The sequence below is a fragment of the Nerophis lumbriciformis genome, linkage group LG16 (assembly GCF_033978685.3).
Source record: "Nerophis lumbriciformis linkage group LG16, RoL_Nlum_v2.1, whole genome shotgun sequence".
Lineage (NCBI taxonomy): Eukaryota > Metazoa > Chordata > Actinopteri > Syngnathiformes > Syngnathidae > Nerophis > Nerophis lumbriciformis.
In genome coordinates, this window is record NC_084563.2 from 37,819,440 (window position 1) to 37,838,789 (window position 19,350).

The 19,350-nt window shown below is 45.3% G+C and overlaps 1 pseudogene; it reads right to left on the reverse strand.

The window, feature by feature from the left end:
- Window positions 1-376: 376 nt before the first annotated feature.
- Window positions 377-3,627, reverse strand: LOC133617431 (uncharacterized; annotated as a pseudogene).
- Between the last annotated feature and the right edge of the window lie 15,723 nt (window positions 3,628-19,350).

A 19,350-nucleotide genomic window follows, 5' to 3' on the forward strand; every position in this document is an offset into this window, starting at 1 on the left:
GTATATATGTATGTATGCATATATACATATGTATATAAGCGGTAGAAAATGGATGGATGGATGGATATATATATATATATATATATATATATATATGTATATGTATATATGTATGTATATGTATATATTTACACATATACATGTATGTATATATATATACATACATATATATATATATGTACATATATATATATATGTGTGTGTATATATATATGTCTATACATGCATATATGTTTATTTATGAATGTATATATACATACAGTATGTATATGTATATATATATATATATATATATATATATATATATATATATATATATATATATATAGATTTGAGAAACACCTTGCGGTGCAGCTTGAACACATCATCAGTAAAGAACCAAGGTTCATTGGGTGTTTCGGGTCTTTGATCTCTATACACCCTCGCCTGGGCGACCCAACCGGGGCTGATCAGGCCCCGGCTTGTGTCCAAGCAGCGAACTACTCCATCTGTCTCCCCTCTTGATCCACAACCACCTTGAGGCTTTCTCAGCAGCCTCACTGATATTTCTGGTGGCTTTTCTCTCCAGCAACCCTCTGATTCCAAGAAGTCTGAATGCTTGATGCACAGATTGCCCTAGAAAGCCCCTGCAGCCCACTTCTATAGGCTCACAGCGGGTCCTCCAGCCGCTCTCTCTGCATGTCTCGACCAGCTCAAGGTATTTGGCCTTCTTTCGCTCATGGGCCTCCTCCATCCGGTCTTCCCAGGGGACTGTAAGTTCCAGCAGCACAACTTGCTTCGTTGAGTCAGAAGTTAAGACAAGGTCTGGCCTCAGCGATGTCCTTGCTATGCGCTCTGGAAACTTCAGCTGTCTGCCGAGATCCACCTGAAGCTGCCAGTCACGGGCTGTGGCTAGCAGTCCGGTTGGGGCCTTAAATCCAGCCTGTGGTTTGTCCCCTGCCTTGACGAAGGAGATGTTATGTCTGACTGGGAGCTGATGTTTGTTCTGCTGGATTCCAGTGCCAATGGTGTCTTCTACTGCCTTCAGCACCTGGTCGTGGCGCCAAGTGTACCTCCCCTCTCCCAGGGCTTTAGGGCAGCAGCTCAGGATGTGCTCCAGGGAACCCCGTGCCTTGCACAGTGGACATTCAGGTGTTTCTACTAGCCCCCAGCAATGAAGATTGGATGGACTTGGGAGGACATCATACACTGACTGGATCAGGAACTTGAGTCTTGCTGGTTCTGACTTCCAAAGTTCTGTCCAGGTGATCTCAGGGACGGCGGGGCGCAGTGGAAGAGTGGCCGTGCGCGACCCGAGGGTCCCTGGTTCAATCCCCACCTAGTACCAACCTCGTCATGTCCGTTGTGTCCTGAGCAAGACACTTCACCCTTGCTCCTGATGGGTGCTGGTTAGCGCCTTGCATGGCAGCTCCCTCCATCAGTGTGTGAATGTGTGTGTGAATGGGTAAATGTGGAAGTAGTGTCAAAGCGCTTTGAGTACCTTGAAGGTAGAAAAGCGCTATACAAGTACAACCCATCTTCCGGGTAGATGCGTGGTCCCAATTTGTCCAGGCTCCTTGCTGGCGCATGGCCACTGTCTTGCTCCGGCGTTCCTCCTCAACCTCTGCACGGATCTCTCCCTGCACCATCAGCCGTCTCTCTCGACCCTGGGCTTTGTCGTAGCGTGGTCTTGTATGGCTACCCAGCCCAGCTCGACCGACCGCCACAGCACCTACTAAGACGCCATGTCTCAGCCTTGCTTCTGCCTGGTCAACGGCCTCCTGTGCCTTCCACTTCCTCCCAGTTCTGACCTTGATGCCAGCAGAGGAGACTCTGGTGTCAGATGAGTCTCTGTAAAGTAACACCTCCCTGGCTCTGACTCCTCAGTCAATCCGGTGACTCCTCAGTCAATCCGGTGAAGGGAAGTTGCAGCTTGTTGGTGTTCCCATACAGGGCGATGCTGCTTAGGCTCTTCGGCAAGCCCAGCCACCTACGCAGGTGCTGGCTGATGTTGCGTTCAAAGCCCTCCACAATGGTTACTGGGACTTCGTAGATGAGCAGCGGCCAAAGGATTCTCGGCAGGATGCCATGTTGGTATATCCAAGCCTTGAACTTCCCGGGGAGGCCCGACTTGTCCACTGCTGATAGCCAGGTCTTCAGCTCCACATGGGCTGACTGCACTGCTGCTTTGTCCTTCAGGGTGCTGTCAAAAATCTTCCCCAGACTCTTCACAGGCTTCTCTGACACTGATGGTATGGGGACTCCATCCAGGCTGAAGCGGTATTTGTCCTCCACTCTCCCCTTCCTCAGAACCAGGGACCTGGACTTAGCTGGCTTGAACATCATTCTCGCCCATGTGATGATCCTTTCCAGTCCGCGGAGGAGCCACCGACACCCTGTCACTGATGTTGTTGTGACAGTCAGATCATCCATGAAGGCTCGGATCGGAGGTTGGCGAATGCCGGAACTGGACTTCGGACCCCTGCATTCCACTTCTGCTGCCTTGACCAGCATGTTCATCGCTAGGGCGAACAGTGCCACTGATATGGTGCACCCTGTGATGATGCCCTTCTCCAGGCGGTGCCATGCAGATGTTATTGCTCCAGAGGTGAATCTCAGATTGAAACTACTGTAGTAGTCTCGTATGAGTTCAGTGATCTTCTCTGGAACATGATGTGTCGTCAAGGCTGTTGTCACGAGCTTGTGTGGAATGGATCCATAGGCATTGGCAAGGTCAAGCCAAAGGACAGCCAGGTCTCCTTGATTTTCCCTTGCCTCCCGGATCAGCTGGGTAACCACTCCTGTGTGTTCCAAGCAGCCTGGCATGCCTGGGACTCCTCCCTTCTGCACTGCGGTGTCGATGTACGAATTCCTCAGGAGGTACTCTGTCAACCTGTTGGCAAGAATCTTGAAAAAGATCTTGCCTTCCACGCTGAGCAGGGAGATGGTACGGAACTGCGTGATGTCACTTGCATTCTCCTCCTTTGGTATCCAGACACCCTCTGCATGGCGCCACTGCTTGGCTGCCTTCCCCCTCCGCCATACTACCCTGATGAGTCTCCACAGCCTCTCCAGGAGTCTCGGGCAATGCTTGTAGACTTTGTATGGCACTCCACTCGGGCCTGGGGCTGCGCTGGTCCTTGCGGCTCGGACGGTGTCCCTGACTTCTGCCAAGGTGGGCTCTTTGATGTTAAACTGAAAGGAGGGTTCTGATGGTGTGGGTAGCCCTCTGCAGGGGGGCAGATCTTCTTCTCTCCTACTGTCGCTGTATGTGTTACTGAGGTGCTGATTGATCTCCTCTTCAGAGCAGACAAGGGTCCCGCTCCGCTTCTGCCCCAGCAGCTGTTTCGTAAATCCAAAAGGGTTTGCTATGAAGGCAGTGCGCTTGCGCGCCCTCTCTCTGCCCCTTCTCCTATGTCCCTCAGCACGTCGGAGAGAGATGAGCTTCTGCTTCAGGATGTCCCTGAGCTCTGACAGGGCTGGTCTTTCCTCCTCACTCGCCCTCTTATACTGATGTTTTAAGGCCTTCAGTTCTTTCCTGAGCTGGGCGATCTTGGTCTCCCGCCGGTTTGGCCTGGCAATGTTCTGAGCCTTGGGTTGTTTGATGCCAAATCTCTCAGCACCCATGCTGATGATCAGTGTACTCATCAGCTGCAGTCGCCGATCAACCTCCCCTCTGCATGCTGCATCAAGGGTAGCATCAACATCCTCGTCAAACTGTCGCCATTCAGATTCCTTGTTTGCTGCAGGCCATAAGACCCGGCGCTGTTCAGATGGTTTGTCGGGTACAGCATGTTGAGCATGGAGGTTCTGGACACTGTGGGGTGACTCCGGTTCCTGCTCCTCCTTCGTCTCACCAGGGTCAGTACTAGACACTGGCTCTGTGCGTTGCTCAGCTTGCTTTCTCCTTATGCAGCCCATCCTGGTCTGGTGGATCCTCAGGCCTCTCAGGTTCTTACAGACCTTGCCACAAAAACAAGTTGCTGTCGTTGTCGATAATCCGTCGCGTATGTCTGGTACCAAAAGATCCGTCAGTTTGGGGTGCTCATCCTCCCCCCCTCTCGGGCACCCGTGGGGGTATCTTTCTTTAGGGCTTTCTGTAGCGTTTTGTGGGTGCTCCCTCACGGGAGCTGCAGTGCAGGGTGCTAACCTTTACTGCCCCGTTGCCGTCTCTCCGGGCTGTCCACTGTCTCTCCAGTCGTCACCACACTTTCACGGTTGTCATCCAGACTTTCCTGGAAGTCACTGGCTAGGCCAGTCATACTAGATTTGAGAAACACCTTGCGGTGCAGCTTGAACACATCATCAGTAAAGAACCAAGGTTCATTGGGTGTTTCGGGTCTTTGATCTCTATACACCCTCGCCTGGGCGACCCAACCGGGGCTGATCAGGCCCCGGCTTGTGTCCAAGCAGCGAACTACTCCATCTGTCTCCCCTCTTGATCCACAACCACCTTGAGGCTTTCTCAGCAGCCTCACTGATATTTCTGGTGGCTTTTCTCTCCAGCAACCCTCTGATTCCAAGAAGTCTGAATGCTTGATGCACAGATTGCCCTAGAAAGCCCCTGCAGCCCACTTCTATAGGCTCACAGCGGGTCCTCCAGCCGCTCTCTCTGCATGTCTCGACCAGCTCAAGGTATTTGGCCTTCTTTCGCTCATGGGCCTCCTCCATCCGGTCTTCCCAGGGGACTGTAAGTTCCAGCAGCACAACTTGCTTCGTTGAGTCAGAAGTTAAGACAAGGTCTGGCCTCAGCGATGTCCTTGCTATGCGCTCTGGAAACTTCAGCTGTCTGCCGAGATCCACCTGAAGCTGCCAGTCACGGGCTGTGGCTAGCAGTCCGGTTGGGGCCTTAAATCCAGCCTGTGGTTTGTCCCCTGCCTTGACGAAGGAGATGTTATGTCTGACTGGGAGCAAAAAATGATACCTAAAATAATTTTGTTTGGGTATAAAAATTACGAGGTGGTCAACACAAAACGGTTTGCAGTATGCAACACATGCGGTTCGAAAATTACTGATGGAGAGGCAACAACTTCCAACTTCGTCCGGCATTTGAAGTTGCACAAAGAACGGTAAGTTTTGAATGTAAGATAACGTTTATTGGCTAAGTAACGTGACTTTTATTTGCTGTGTAGTTAAATCAGTGAGGCTGTAAACTCACTGCTAACGTTATAACGTTATTGCAAACACGGGAATCTGTTGCAGTTCACTACCTTATTCATTATTTTTGTTCAGTGATTTTTTTTAAGCAGGGTTACGTTAGTCAATATATCACACGTAACGTTAGACGGCGGTCAGCAGCACCGCGTATTTTAGCCACCTAAAAAAAGACAAAAATAGTAAAATAAAGGTCAGTTAAAATGTATACTATATTATGAATATGTGTACCGTTATAGCTAGCTTTCTGACATACTGTTGGTTGTTTACCTCAGTGGTTCCCAACCACCGGGCCGCGGCCCGGTACTGGTCCATGGATCGATTGGTATCGGGCCGCACAAGAAATATATATATATTTTTTTCTTTTTTTAATTAAATCAACATAAAAAACACAAGATACACTTACAAGTAGTGCACCAACCCAAAACAACTCTCTCCCCCCTTTTGTTCTGGGCATTGAACATGAAGACTCTTCCTTCACTGTTCCGAGTGGCCATGAGAGTCTTGGCAGTGCCTGCCTCCAGTGCTCCAGTGGAGCGAGTTTTCAGCCATGGTGGCATCATACTACGCCCCCATCGTGCACAAAGACTCTTGGCTAATTTGGTCTTTTGCAAATGCAATGCAGCATAGGGCCCTGACATATAAAAAGTACAACTTTTTTGTTATGTTCACGTATATGTCATGTTTTTTCAATGTTAACACTTTTGTACAAATAAGTACATTTGCACTTTATTTTTCAATGTGTTTGTTCTGTAAAGGAATGAGTTTATGTTTAAAATGACTGGTTAATAGTGCTATTATAAAGGGCAATGTCAGCACAATTTTCTTTCCTGCAATTTAAAATGCACTTGTTTTAATAAATAAATACAGCGTTTGAAAAGCATACACAATCTGTGTTAATATATTAGTCTGTGGTTAAAAGGACTTGAAAGGACTCGAAGCTCAAAATGCAGGACTTAGGACTTGACTTGAGACTTTCCAGTCTTGACTTTGGACTTGACTCGGGGCTTGCCTGTCTTGACTCGGGACTTGACTCGGACTTGAGGGAAAAGACTTGAGACTTACTTGTGACTTGCAAAACAATGACTTGGTCCCACCTCTGGAAATGATTACTTTAAAAAAGTAGTTTTATACTTGTGAGTGTTGATGACACAGCTTTGCAACAGTTGATATTCTAGTTTCAAGCATGTTTTACTCAATATAGGTCATAAAATCTCAGCAACAAGCTGTAATATTTTACTGAGATAATTTAGGACCAAAACCCTTAAAACAAGTAAAACACTCTAACATAAAATCTGCTTAGTGAGAAGAATTATCTTATCAGACAGAAAATAAGCAAATATCACCCTTATTTTATTTAGATTTCAGTTTTTACAGTGTACTGTATATATATATATATACATATATATATATATATATATATATATATATATATATATATATATATATATATACACATATATATACATACATATATATACATACATATACATACATATATATATATATATATACATATGCATATATATGTGTGTATATACTGTATATGTCTATATATGCATATATACATATGTATATATATATATGCGTATATATGTATGTATGCATATATACATATGTATATAAGCGGTAGAAAATGGATGGATGGATGGATATATATGTATATATGTATGTATATGTATATATTTACACATATACATGTATGTATATATATATACATACATATATATATATATATATATATGTACATATATATATATATATATATGTGTGTGTATATATATACATACATATATATATATATATATATATGTACATATATATATATATATATATGTGTGTGTATATATATATGTCTATACATGCATATATGTTTATTTATGAATGTATATGTACATACAGTATGTATATATATATATATATATATATATATATATATATATATATATATATATATATATATATATATGTGTGTATATATATGTTTATATATACATATATATATATCAATATATATAAACATATTTGATATTTGGATATTTTGGCCACTGTAACATTACATACAGTTTGAACAGTAACACTATGTTTAAATATTTAATAAAGTGATTTTTGGCATACCACTATATGGAGACCCCTGTCAACAAGGCAGAGGTTTGAACAGTAACACTGTGTTTGAATATAGGAAAATAAGACACAGTTTGAGAATCACTGATGTATCTTGCATTAAAGGGGAACATTATCACAATTTCAGAAGGGTTAAAACCATTAAAAATCAGTTCCCAGTAGCTTATTTTATTTTTTGAAGTTTTTAAAAAAATTTTACCCATCACGCAATACCCCTAAAAAAAGCTTCAAAGTGCCTGATTTTAACCATCGTTATATACACCCGTCCATTTTCTTGTGACGTCATACAGTGATGCCAATACAAACAAACATGGCGCATAGAACAGCAAGGTATAGCGACATTAGCTCGGATTCAGACTCGGATTTCAGCGGCTTAAGCGATTCAACAGATTACGCATGTATTGAAATGGATGGTTGTAGTGTGGAGGCAGGTAGCGAAAACGAAATTGAAGAAGAAACTGAAGCTATTGAGCCATATCGGTTTGAACCGTATGCAAGCGAAAACGACACGACAGCCAGCGACACGGGAGAAAGCAAGGACGAATTTGGCGATCGCCTTCTAACCAACGATTGGTATGTGTTTGTTTGGCATTAAAGGAAACTAACAACTATGAACTAGGTTTACAGCATATGAAATACATTTGGCAACAACATGCACTTTGAGAGTGTAGACAGCCCAGTTTTCATCAATTAATATATTCTGTAGACATACCCTCATCCGCTCTCCTTTCCTGAAAGCTGATCCGTCCAATCCAGTTGGAAATGCATCTGCTTTGAGTGTCGCAGGATATCCACACATTCTTGTCATCTCTGTCGTAGCATAGCTTTCGTCGGTAAAGTGTGCGGAACAAAAGTCCAATTTCTTGCCACTTTCGCATCTTTGGGCCACTGGTGCAACTTGAATCCGTCCCTGTTCGTGTTGTTACACCCTCCGACAACACACTGACGAGGCATGATGTCTCCAAGGTACGGAAAACAGTCAAAAAAACGGAAAATAACAGAGCTGATTTGACTCAGTGTTTGTAATGTGTTTGAGAAAATGGCGGATTGCTTCCCGATGTGACGTCACGTTGTGACGTCATCGCTCCGAGAGCGAATAATAGAAAGGCGTTTAATTCGCCAAAATTCACCCATTTAGAGTTCGGAAATCGGTTAAAAAAATATATGGTCTTTTTTCTGCAACATCAAGGTATATATTGACGCTTACATAGGTCTGGTGATAATGTTCCCCTTTAACGGTGATGGTGTTGCTTCACATGCAGACGCAAAAACTTGTTTGACCTCGTTGCTCTGTCTTCAAAAAATGTTTCTGCCACCCTTGATGTCTTCGTCACTGCAGCCACCTTCCTCTACCTCAAATGTCTCGCTCCTCTATGGTGTCTCCCCCCACTGCCTTCTTTCTCCTGCACTCTCTGGTGCATCCATGGTTCTCCCATCTGACGTTGATAAATGAAGACTTACAGCGATGACAACGTTATTACTCATGCTGAGTTGTAGGAGGACCACGTGAAGGACAGCGGGGAGACGGCATGGAGGGCAATGGAGATGTTTGCTCCGTTCCACCACAACCGCTTCATCTCCTGAGAGTGCAATGGACAGTGAGGCCTCAAATAAATGGAAGTAGATCTACTAGTTTGAACATTGAACGTCATCACTTACAACACACAAATCCAATTGTTTGATCAAACATTATATTTTGAAATTCAACCTTTAGAACAGCATGTAATGTGATGTAAGTCTTGTTAAATGATTGGCAAATATTACAATAAACTTATCTTGGCTCTGGAGCCACATACTGCGCTTCTGCCTCCTTGTTGTGGCTCCCTCACATTTGTTTTAACCAAGGAGTGAGAAAAGTTTGCAATTTTAGAAATAATGTTATAATTTCTGACTGTCTGTAAAGAGACGCAAGGAGGACAAGTAATAGTGTTTCGCTCAGCTTCTTTTAAAGGGGAACTGCACTTTTTTTTTTAATTGTGCCTATCATTCACAACAATCATTATGAGATTAAGAGCGGGGTTTTTTTGCATTCTAACTTGAAAAAATCTTGGTGGCTAGCAATGCAACAACCCTATTTTTCAGACCACAGGGTGCACCTGATTAAAAAGCGCACTGCCGATGAGCGGGACTATTCAGGTCTGTTTTCATACAAAAGGGGCACCGGGTTATAAGGCGCATTAAAGGCCTACTGAAACCCACTACTACCGAACGTTAAGTATCTTGTCTTTGCAGTCTATTTATTTGAATATAGGTTGAAAAGGATTTGCAAATCATTGTATTCTGTTTTTATTTAAAGTGGGGCCTGCAGGAATCCTCTTGCATGGAGACACGTCGGGGCGCAGAGACGCCCCCGACTGATACTGTAATGACTTCTTGTAGCAGGATCATTGGCTTGCTCCTCACAGACTAATAAAGTGAAGAAATGCAGTGTGTGGACTCATGTAAAGTGGGAACTAGACAAATGCAGATGCTGGGGGGTGTTATTTGGCTGTGTGTGTGTGTGTGTGTGTGTGTGTGTGTGTGTGTGTGTGTGTGTGTGTGTGTGTGCGGTGTCAAAGTGATGAATGTGGTAGCAGGAGCCATGGTGGTGGTGTAGGAGTCGGGGGCCACCAGATAACAGCAGACCAAGGCCTTAGCTGTCGGCCGTGCATGAATAAAACAACACAAACTCCTTTTCACTCTATTAAACCAACGAGCAAGTTTCTAATTAAAATGACACAATTTACTGAAGTATTACCTGCTCCAGCTTATGAGTTTTGCGGCATAAGAACCGTCTCTCGGTTAATTCCTACGCTTTAATTTATGCTGTGACGTTTGCTTTGCGAACCCCAAAACATCCAATGTATTACTCGCTAGCAATTAGCATATCGCTATCAAGACTCGCCAGCATTTATGGTGAGAGATGGACATAACTTTGTTTTTCTAACAATGGAAGGAAAGAAAGTGAGTGTGAAAAGATAGTGCTGAGAAGACGTAGTCGATGATATTTATTGAATTAAAGATAGCTAACTTGGTACAAACCCCGTTTCCATATGAGTTGGGAAATTGTGTTAGATGTAAATATAAACGGAATACAATGATTTGTAAATCCTTTTCAACCCATATTCAATTGAATGCAAAACAAAGACAAGATATTTGATGTTCAAACTCATAAACTTTTTTTTTTTTTGCAAATACTATTTAACTTAGAATTTCATGGCTGCAACACGTGCCAAAGTAGTTGGGAAAGGGCATGTTCACCACTGTGTTACATGGCCTTTCCTTTTAACACTCAGTAAATGTTTGGGAACTGAGAAGACACATTTTTTAAGCTTCTCAGGTGGAATTCTTTCCCATTCTTGCTTGATGTACAGCTTAAGTTGTTCAACAGTCCGGGGGTCTCTGCTGTGGTATTTTAGGCTTCATAATGTGCCACACATTTTCAATGGGAGACAGGTCTGGACTACAGGCAGGCCTGTCTAGTACCCGCACTCTTTTACTATGAAGCCACGTTGATGTAACACGTGGCTTGGCATTGTCTTGCTGAAATAAGCAGGGGCGTCCATGGTAACGTTGCTTGGATGGCAACATATGTTGCTCCAAAACCTGTATGTATCTTTCAGCATTAATGGCGCCTTCACAGATGTGTAAGTTACCCATGTTTTGGGCACTAATACACCCCCATACCATCACACTTGCTGCCTTTTACACTTTGCGCCTATAACAATCCGGATGGTTCTTTTCCTCTTCGGTCCGGAGGACACGACGTCCACAGTTTCCAAAAACAATTTGAAATGTGGACTCGCCAGACCACAGAACACTTTTCCACTTTGTATCAGTCCATCTTAGATGAGCTCAGGCCCAGTGAAGCCGACGGCGTTTCTGGGTGTTGTTGATAAACGGTTTTCGCCTTGCATGGGAGAGTTTTAACTTGCACTTACAGATGTAGCGACCAACTGTAGTTACTGACAGTGGGTTTCTGAAGTGTTCCTGAGCCCATGTGGTGATATCCTTTACACACTGATGTCGCTTGTTGATGCAGTACAGCCTGAGGGATTGAAAGTCACGGGCTTGGCTGCTTACGTGCAGTGATTTCTCCAGATTCTCTGAACCCTTTGATGATATTACGGACCGTAGATGGTGAAATCCCTAAATTCCTTGCAATAGCTGGTTGAGAAAGGTTTTTCTTAAACTGTTCAACAATTTGCTCACGCATTTGTTGTCACAGTGGTGACCCTCGCCCCATCCTTGTTTGTAAATGACTGAGCATTTCATGGAATCTACTTTTATACCCAATCATGGCACCCACCTGTTCCCAATTTGCCTGTTCATCTGTGGGATGTTCCAAATAAGTGTTTGATGAGCATTCCTCAACTTTATCAGTACCGTATTTATTGCCACCTTTCCCAACTTCTTTGTCACGTGTTGCTGGCATCAAATTCTAAAGTTAATGATTATTTGCAAAAAAAAAAAATGTTTATCAGTTTGAACATGAAATATGTAGCATATTCAACTGAATATGGGTTGAAAATGATTTGCAAATCATTGTATTCCGTTTATATTTACATCTAACACAATTTCCCAACTCATATGGAAACGGGGTTTGTAAAACAGTTGGAGTGTATCACTGCTTGTCTGCAACATAGTGAAGCAGAGTGAGTCGATAAGCCCAGTCATGTGCGTTAAAATTATATCTCAACGGGGGACATTTATCCATGACAATATGGAGAAACTGCTGATTGTTCGGCGGAGAAGCAGCAGAAAGGAGATACCGTAGAAATTCACTCTCCAAGGTAAGTGTTTTAATTTACTTTTACATTACATAAAACTACTGTAACTGTTTGTAGTACACTCTAATATATTGTGTTACATGCAATATTTATTATCCTAAAAGTATGTTACATCTTAGGGACGGCGTGGCGAATTTGGGAAAGCAGCTGTGCCAGCAACCTGAGGGTTCCTGGTTTGATCCCCACCTTCTACCAACCTCGTCACGTCCATTGTGTCCTTGAGCAAGACACTTCACCCTTGCTCCTGATGGGTCTTGGTTAGGGTCCCCCCCCCTTGCATGGCAGCCCCCGCCATCAGTGTGTGAATGTGTGTGTGGGGCGGTATGGCGTAGTGGGTAGAGCGGCCGTGCCAGAAACCTGAAGGTTGCAGGTTCGCTCCCCGCCTCTTGACATCCAAATCGCTGCCGTTGTGTCCTTGGGCAAGACACTTCACCCTTGCCCCCGGTGCCGCTCACACTGGTGAATGAATGATGAATAAATGACAGGTGGTGGTCGGAGGGGCCGTACGCGCAAACTGGCAGCCTCGCTTCCGTCAGTCTACCCCAGGGCAGCTGTGGCTACAAATGTAGCTTACCACCACCAGGTGTGAATAAATGATGGATTCCCACTTCTCTGTAAGCGCTTTGAGTATCTAATAATAGAAAAGCGCGATATAAAATCTAATCCATTATTATTATTATTATTATTATTGTGTGAATGGGTGAATGTGGAAATAGTGTCAAAGCACTTTGAGTACCTTGAAGGTAGAAAAGCGCATAACCCAGGTAGTTCTTAAAAGTGTGCTGTTTTGGGGATGAAGCTGAAACGACTGGGTCGCATCGTGATGCGGGTGTGGTTCTCCCAAGGATGCAGACGGCTTCGGACACAGCTTGCAGGTAGGAAAATGATTTATTTTAAATATAAATCATATGATGAATAAACAAAAGACATGCACATAGCACAAAAGGCAAAACAAAAGGACTAGCGTGGGAGCTAGCAGGAAAAAATAGCATAGCATGAAATCTAAGTAGTCGTTAACAGTTGTATGGGAACAAACTAGGAAGCCAGGCCGAGTGAGGCCAGGGCAAAGACTAAATAGCCCTCTGATTAGTGCCCGGGCAACAGGTGCGCGTCCCGAACACTAACCAGAGGCAGGTGAAAGTAATCAGTTGACATGGCAACTGAACACAAACAAAATCAAGGTGCTGAAAACATGTGACTCAAACATAAACAAACTATGATCCGGGCAGCGGATCGTAACAGTACCCCCCCCCCTTAAAGGACAGATTCCAGATGTCCCTTGACACTAAATAAAACTAGAACCCAAAAAACAAGAAATAGTTCGAGAGTCAAGGGAGGGTGGAGGGAGGATTTGGTGGTGGGTCGCCAGGCCACGTGTCCCCGAATCCACCGGGGAAGAGTCAGGTGGCGGCGGCGAGTGGAACGCCGCTGCCGCAGGCGAGGCGGGCAACCACGGAAAGGCCACATTCGTGGCTGCCGAGAAGGTGGGCGTGAGTGGCGCCAGAAGTTCAGCAGCCGGAGAGTTCTACGACTACGTCTCGGGTGTCACTGCTGTTTGCGCCACTGGCGTCCATAAACAAACCTCCGAGAGCGCCGCTTGCGCAGCCAGACCACTCGAGGTCGCTGAGACGAAGACGAGGAGAGAGCAGACGTCGCCGTGGAAACAGGAGGAGCAGACGTCGCCGTGGAAACAGGAGGAGCCGACGTCGCCGTGGAAGCAGGAGGAGCCGACGTCGCCGTGGAGGCAGGAGGAGCCGACGTCGCCGTGGAGGCAGGAGGAGCCGACGTCGCCGTGGACGCAGGAGGAGCCGACGTCGCCGTGGAGGCAGGAGGAGCCGTCGTCGCTGTGGAGGCAGGAGGAGCCGTCGTCGCCATGGAGGCAGGAGGAGACGTCGTCGCCGTGGAGGCAGGAGGAGACGTCTTCGCCGTGGAGGCAGGAGGAGATGTCGCCGTGGAGGCAGGAGGAGACGTCGTCGCCGTGGAGGAAGGTGCAGGTTCTGGTACCAGCCGTGGAGCAGGTGCAGGTTCTGGTACCAGCCGTGGAGCAGGTGCAGGTTCTGGTACCAGCCGTGGAGCCGGCGCTGGTGTGGGTACCAGCCGTGGAGCCGGCGCTGGTGTGGGAACCAGCCGTGGAGCCGGCGCTGGTGTGGGAACCAGCCGTGGAGCCGGCGCTGGTGTGGGAACCAGCCGTGGAGCCGGCGCTGGTGTGGGAACCAGCCTTGGAGCCGGCGCTGGTGTGGGAACCAGCCTTGGAGCCGGCGCTGGTGTGGGAACCAGCCTTGGAGCCGGCGCTGGTGTGGGAACCAGCCTTGGAGCCGGCGCTGGTGTGGGAACCAGCCTTGGAGCAGGCGCTGGTGTGGGAACCAGCCTTGGAGCCGGCGCTGGTGTGGGAACCAGCCGAGGAACTTGGCATGGTGGAGCTTGGCGTGGTGGAGGTACAGGAGACGAAGCTTGGTGTGTCAGCCGAGGTGCAGGAACAGGTGCTAGCCGAGGTGCAGCTGGAGGTGGCCTAGCTGGCGGTTGTGGCTTAGCAGGACGAAGGACTGGTGGCGGTGGCCGTGCAGGAGGTTGCGGTTTAGCACGCCGAAAGACTGGTGGCGGTGGCCTAGCTGGCGGTTGTGGCTTAGCAGGCCGAAGGACTGGTGGCGGTGGCCATGCAGGAGGTTGCGGTTTAGCACGCCGAAAGACTGGTGGCGGTGGCCGTGCAGGGGGTTGCGGCTTAGCACGCTGAAAGACTGGTGACGGTGGCCGTGCAGGAGGTTGCGGTTTAGCACGCCGAAAAACTGGTGGCGGTGGCCGTGCAGGAGGTTGCGGCTTAGCTGAGCGCAATGGTGCCACCCCACTAGCGCAGTTCCCAGTACTAGCCCCCCCCTCAAGACGCGGATACCAGACGCGCTCTTTGCGGTTTGGAACCGTCTTCAAGGGTGGGTGGGGGAGGTATGGAGGGGGGTATACTCCTCTTTAAATTGTCCAAATTGACTATCATCACTCCTCACTTGAGATTGGGTGGGAGCACAGGGGGGGGAAATATGTGCAGTGGGCGGAGCAATAGTCACTGGGGGCGGAACCAAATTCACTGGAGGTGGAGTCTGAAAATCAGAATGTGACTGACTAGACTTACACTTAATAAAAATGTCCTGATAATGTTTTATCTTGGAATAAAAGTCTTTTGGAGGTGGCTGACTGAATGAAGCAGAAGATGGAAAAAAAAATTCTTGCTCAATGACGTCATCGGGAGTGGGCGGAGTTACCTCTTTGGGGGGCGCCAATGAAATGACGTCATTGTTGATGCTGTCCATGTGACTGACAGCCCAATCGGAGAAATGTTTGGCAAAGTGGTCAATTGGGTTGCCAAACATCTGAGGAGGGGAAGTTTGAGCTGCATGTAGCTTGCTTCGGTCCGGGGGAGGAGTTTGCAGGAGCGGCGCGTCTTGACAGCGAGAGGAAGACCTTCTGGCCGGCTTCCGTCTTCGCTGACGCGTCCCGTACTGCGGGGGTGTGGCGAAACGGAGTGGATTGGGACCAGCTTTCCGTTGGGACCCCATATCAGGTCCTGGCGCTCCGAGGGGGAATAGCGAAGAGTTTCCGCTTCCATTGCTCGCAACACCTCCCACGTACCTTCGTCAAACTCCTCAATGGCGGCCGCGGGAGAATTGTTATTTGCTGGCTTCCTACTGAAACGACTGGGTCGCATCGTGATGCGGGTGTGGTTCTCCCAAGGATGCAGACGGCTTCGGACACAGCTTGCAGGTAGGAAAATTATTTATTTTAAATATAAATCATATGATGAATAAACAAAAGACATGCACGTAGCACAAAAGGCAAAACAAAAGGACTAGCGTGGGAGCTAGCAGGAAAAAATAGCATAGCATGAAATCTAAGTAGTCGTTAACAGTTGTATGGGAACAAACTAGGAAGCCAGGCCGAGTGAGGCCAGGGCAAAGACTAAATAGCCCTCTGATTAGTGCCCGGGCAACAGGTGCGCGTCCCGAACACTAACCAGAGGCAGGTGAAAGTAATCAGTTGACATGGCAACTGAACACAAACAAAATCAAGGTGCTGAAAACATGTGACTCAAACATAAACAAACTATGATCCGGGCAGCGGATCGTAACAGAAGCACCGGTTACATTTATTTTAGCTGTATTTTTAGAGATATAAACTTTGTCACAGAACCGATTCAATTAGTATTGCGAAGTACTACTGGATATAAAACTATGTACCATAGGGCGCACCGGATTATAAGGCGCACTGCTGATAAGCGGGTCCAGTCAGGTTTATTTTCATACAAAAGGCGCACTGTCGATTTTTGAGAAAATGAAAGGATTTTAAGTGCGCCTTATAGTCCGGAAAATACGGTAAGTAAAATTCACACATAAGTCCTCTAGTTTTCATTCACTTCCTGAAAAATTTGGAAAATTCCACAAGTCAAATGGTCCACAGGAAGTTGCATCGATCACATCCTCTGTCAATCATCAATCAATCAATGTTTATTTATATAGCCCTAAATCGCAAGTGTCTCAAAGGGCTGCACAAGCCACAACGACATCCTCGGTTCAGAGCCCACATAAGGGCAAGGCAAAACTCACAACCCAGTGGGATGTCAATGTGAATGACTGTGAGAAACCTTGGAGAGGACCGCAGATGTGGGTGACCCCAACCCCCCCCCCCCCCCCCCCCCCACACACACACACACACACACCCGGAGACCGGATGCAATGGACGTCGAGTGGGTCTAGCATAATATTGTGAAAGTCCAGTCCATAGTGGATCTAACATAATAGTGAGAGTCCAGTCCATAGTGGGGCCAGCAGGAGACCATCCCGAGCGGAGACGGGTCAGCGGCGCAGAGATGTCCCCGACCGATGCACAGGCGGCCATGAGTCGTAACTGCACTTTTTATCCATATAGATAAAAATAGTGTTCATATATGAGATCTAGTCTTATACATAGGGTTGCCAATTATGGCCAAAATAATAATCACGATTAATTGTATCATTATTGAAATCATGATTATTGATTGTTAGGTAACAAGTGTTGGGGTGTGAACGTAATACCATCATGTAATTTGTAATGTCTAATAAAAAGGCTATAGATAAACGTTATCCATATATCTAAAGACGAGTATTTGTTTTTTTTTCTGTTCATTAATAATATCAACGTGTCAGCTTTTTATCATTACATGATGTCTTTATCTCTATTTTTACATTTTGATAGAGGGAGGTATTTTTTTTTAAAGTATTTATTTATTTTTCTAAGTTATGTACATTTATCTGTACATGTAGATGCTGTATCGGGACAGATCCATTAAGAGTTTGAGCAGAAATATGTTGTATAGGAATTTAACTATACACAATAAAACATTAACAAAATGCTGTGTCACATAAATGTTTTTTAAAGTAATACCTTTGTGACATGAAAAAACACAAGTAATGTAAAAAAAACCATGTTGTTTACTTTTTGATATCAATATAAAACTCACAGCCGTTAGGCTAATGAAGTTGAAGTCTAATAAACAAGCTTTGTTCTTCTCTAACAACACCATGTGTTTCAGTGCAACAGCTTGTCCAACAAAATAAAAACCAGAGTCATACCTCTCACATTGAATACACAATTTTCACAGCCTGCGTTCAATTTAATGAAATTACATAACATTATAGTTAGTATTGATGTTATTTAAACACTGATAAAGTTTGCAGTTAAATAAAAGATGAGTTAACATCCCAGTAAACAAACTAAAGACTTTATAAACAAGTTGTGGCAATGTTCACGACACATCGCCTGCTGCATGTTTCCTCACGTCATTAACTTTCAGTGACAGCAACTGAGGGGCGCTATGTTGAGAAAATAAAAGGAACATCAAATAGTTTTCTCCTTCGTTGTATACTTTTAGTGTGGGACAAGTGCGTTTGTCTCCAATATTGTCCACACCTGTCTCTATCTTAAAAAAGCAGTGTGCTCTTAAACGCACGCCAAGAGGTGAGGGAAAATTACGTTAAAGGGGAAATCTCCGTAGCAAAGTCTGTGTAGTTTGTCCGCCATGATTTTTAAGCCAAACGACGCTAGTGCGCATGCACCTGACTTCGTTTTCAGGAAATAAGCAGTGTTGCCTAAAATACATTAATAAATGACGTTTTTTCGGTAATTACAAAATTAGATGTTATTACTAACCGTCGGGAATTTTATCACGGTTTATCATTATACCGTTCACAGTTACATCCCTAATATATACGTATGCAAATAACACATGCATGTCACATTCATCTGTGATGTGTAACCAACAATTGTCGAGTGTCTATCACAGGAACGCAAACTCGCAAAGAATGAAATTTGTAAACAGCTACTAGGGCGGATAGATAATTAGTTTGCATCCATGTTTTTAGGAATGGGATTGGTATTTTGTTTAGCTTATACAGTGTACTTTTGGGACAATGGTACAATGTAATTGCAGAAATTAGAGAACTCACAAAAGAACATACACTGAATACAAGATCAATCCAATTAGAACAAAACTTTATGTTAAAAGGAGATCATTATACAAACATACGTACCATCCAGTGACGTGCGGTGAGGTTCAAGGCTGGTGAGGCACTGACTTCATCACAGTCAGATTTACAAACATATGAACCCTAAAGAGTATCTTATTCACCATTTGATTGGCAGCAGTTAACGGGTTATGTTTAAAAGCTCGTACCAGCATTCTTCCCTGCTTGGCACTCAGCATCAAGGGTTGGAATTGGGGGTTAAATCACCAAAAATGATTCCCGGGCACGGCGCCGCTGCTGCCCACTGCTCCCCTCACCTCCCAGGGGGTGATCAAGGGGATGGGTCAAATGCAGAGGACACATTTCACCAAACCTAGTGTGTGTGTGACAATCATTGGTACTTTAACTTAACTTTAACTTTACACATACAAACTGTAGCACACAAAAAAGCACATTTAATAAAAAAAAACGTTATTATGGTCTTACCTTTACTTATAAATGAAGTCCATGCGCCGCTCCTTCTGAACAAAAGCATCGATAACTTGTTTATAGAAGTCTTCCTTATCTTTCTTCAGTTTTAAAAGTCTCTCTGTCTCGATGGAGATCTTCCTTTAATTATTACCTCCTGCTTCGATTGAAAGTCCAGTTTAGAAAACTGTTTTATTTTACATATGTAATCCTCCATGTTAAAAGTCCAGGCGAGAGGAAAAAATAAACGATCGCTGCTAACTGTTACTGCTTGTTGTCACTTATTCTGCAGCCGAGTAGTCGCAAGAATGATCCCTGGGATCACTAGCGCCCTCTACCACCAGGAGGCGGGATTACTGCGAGCCTCACCC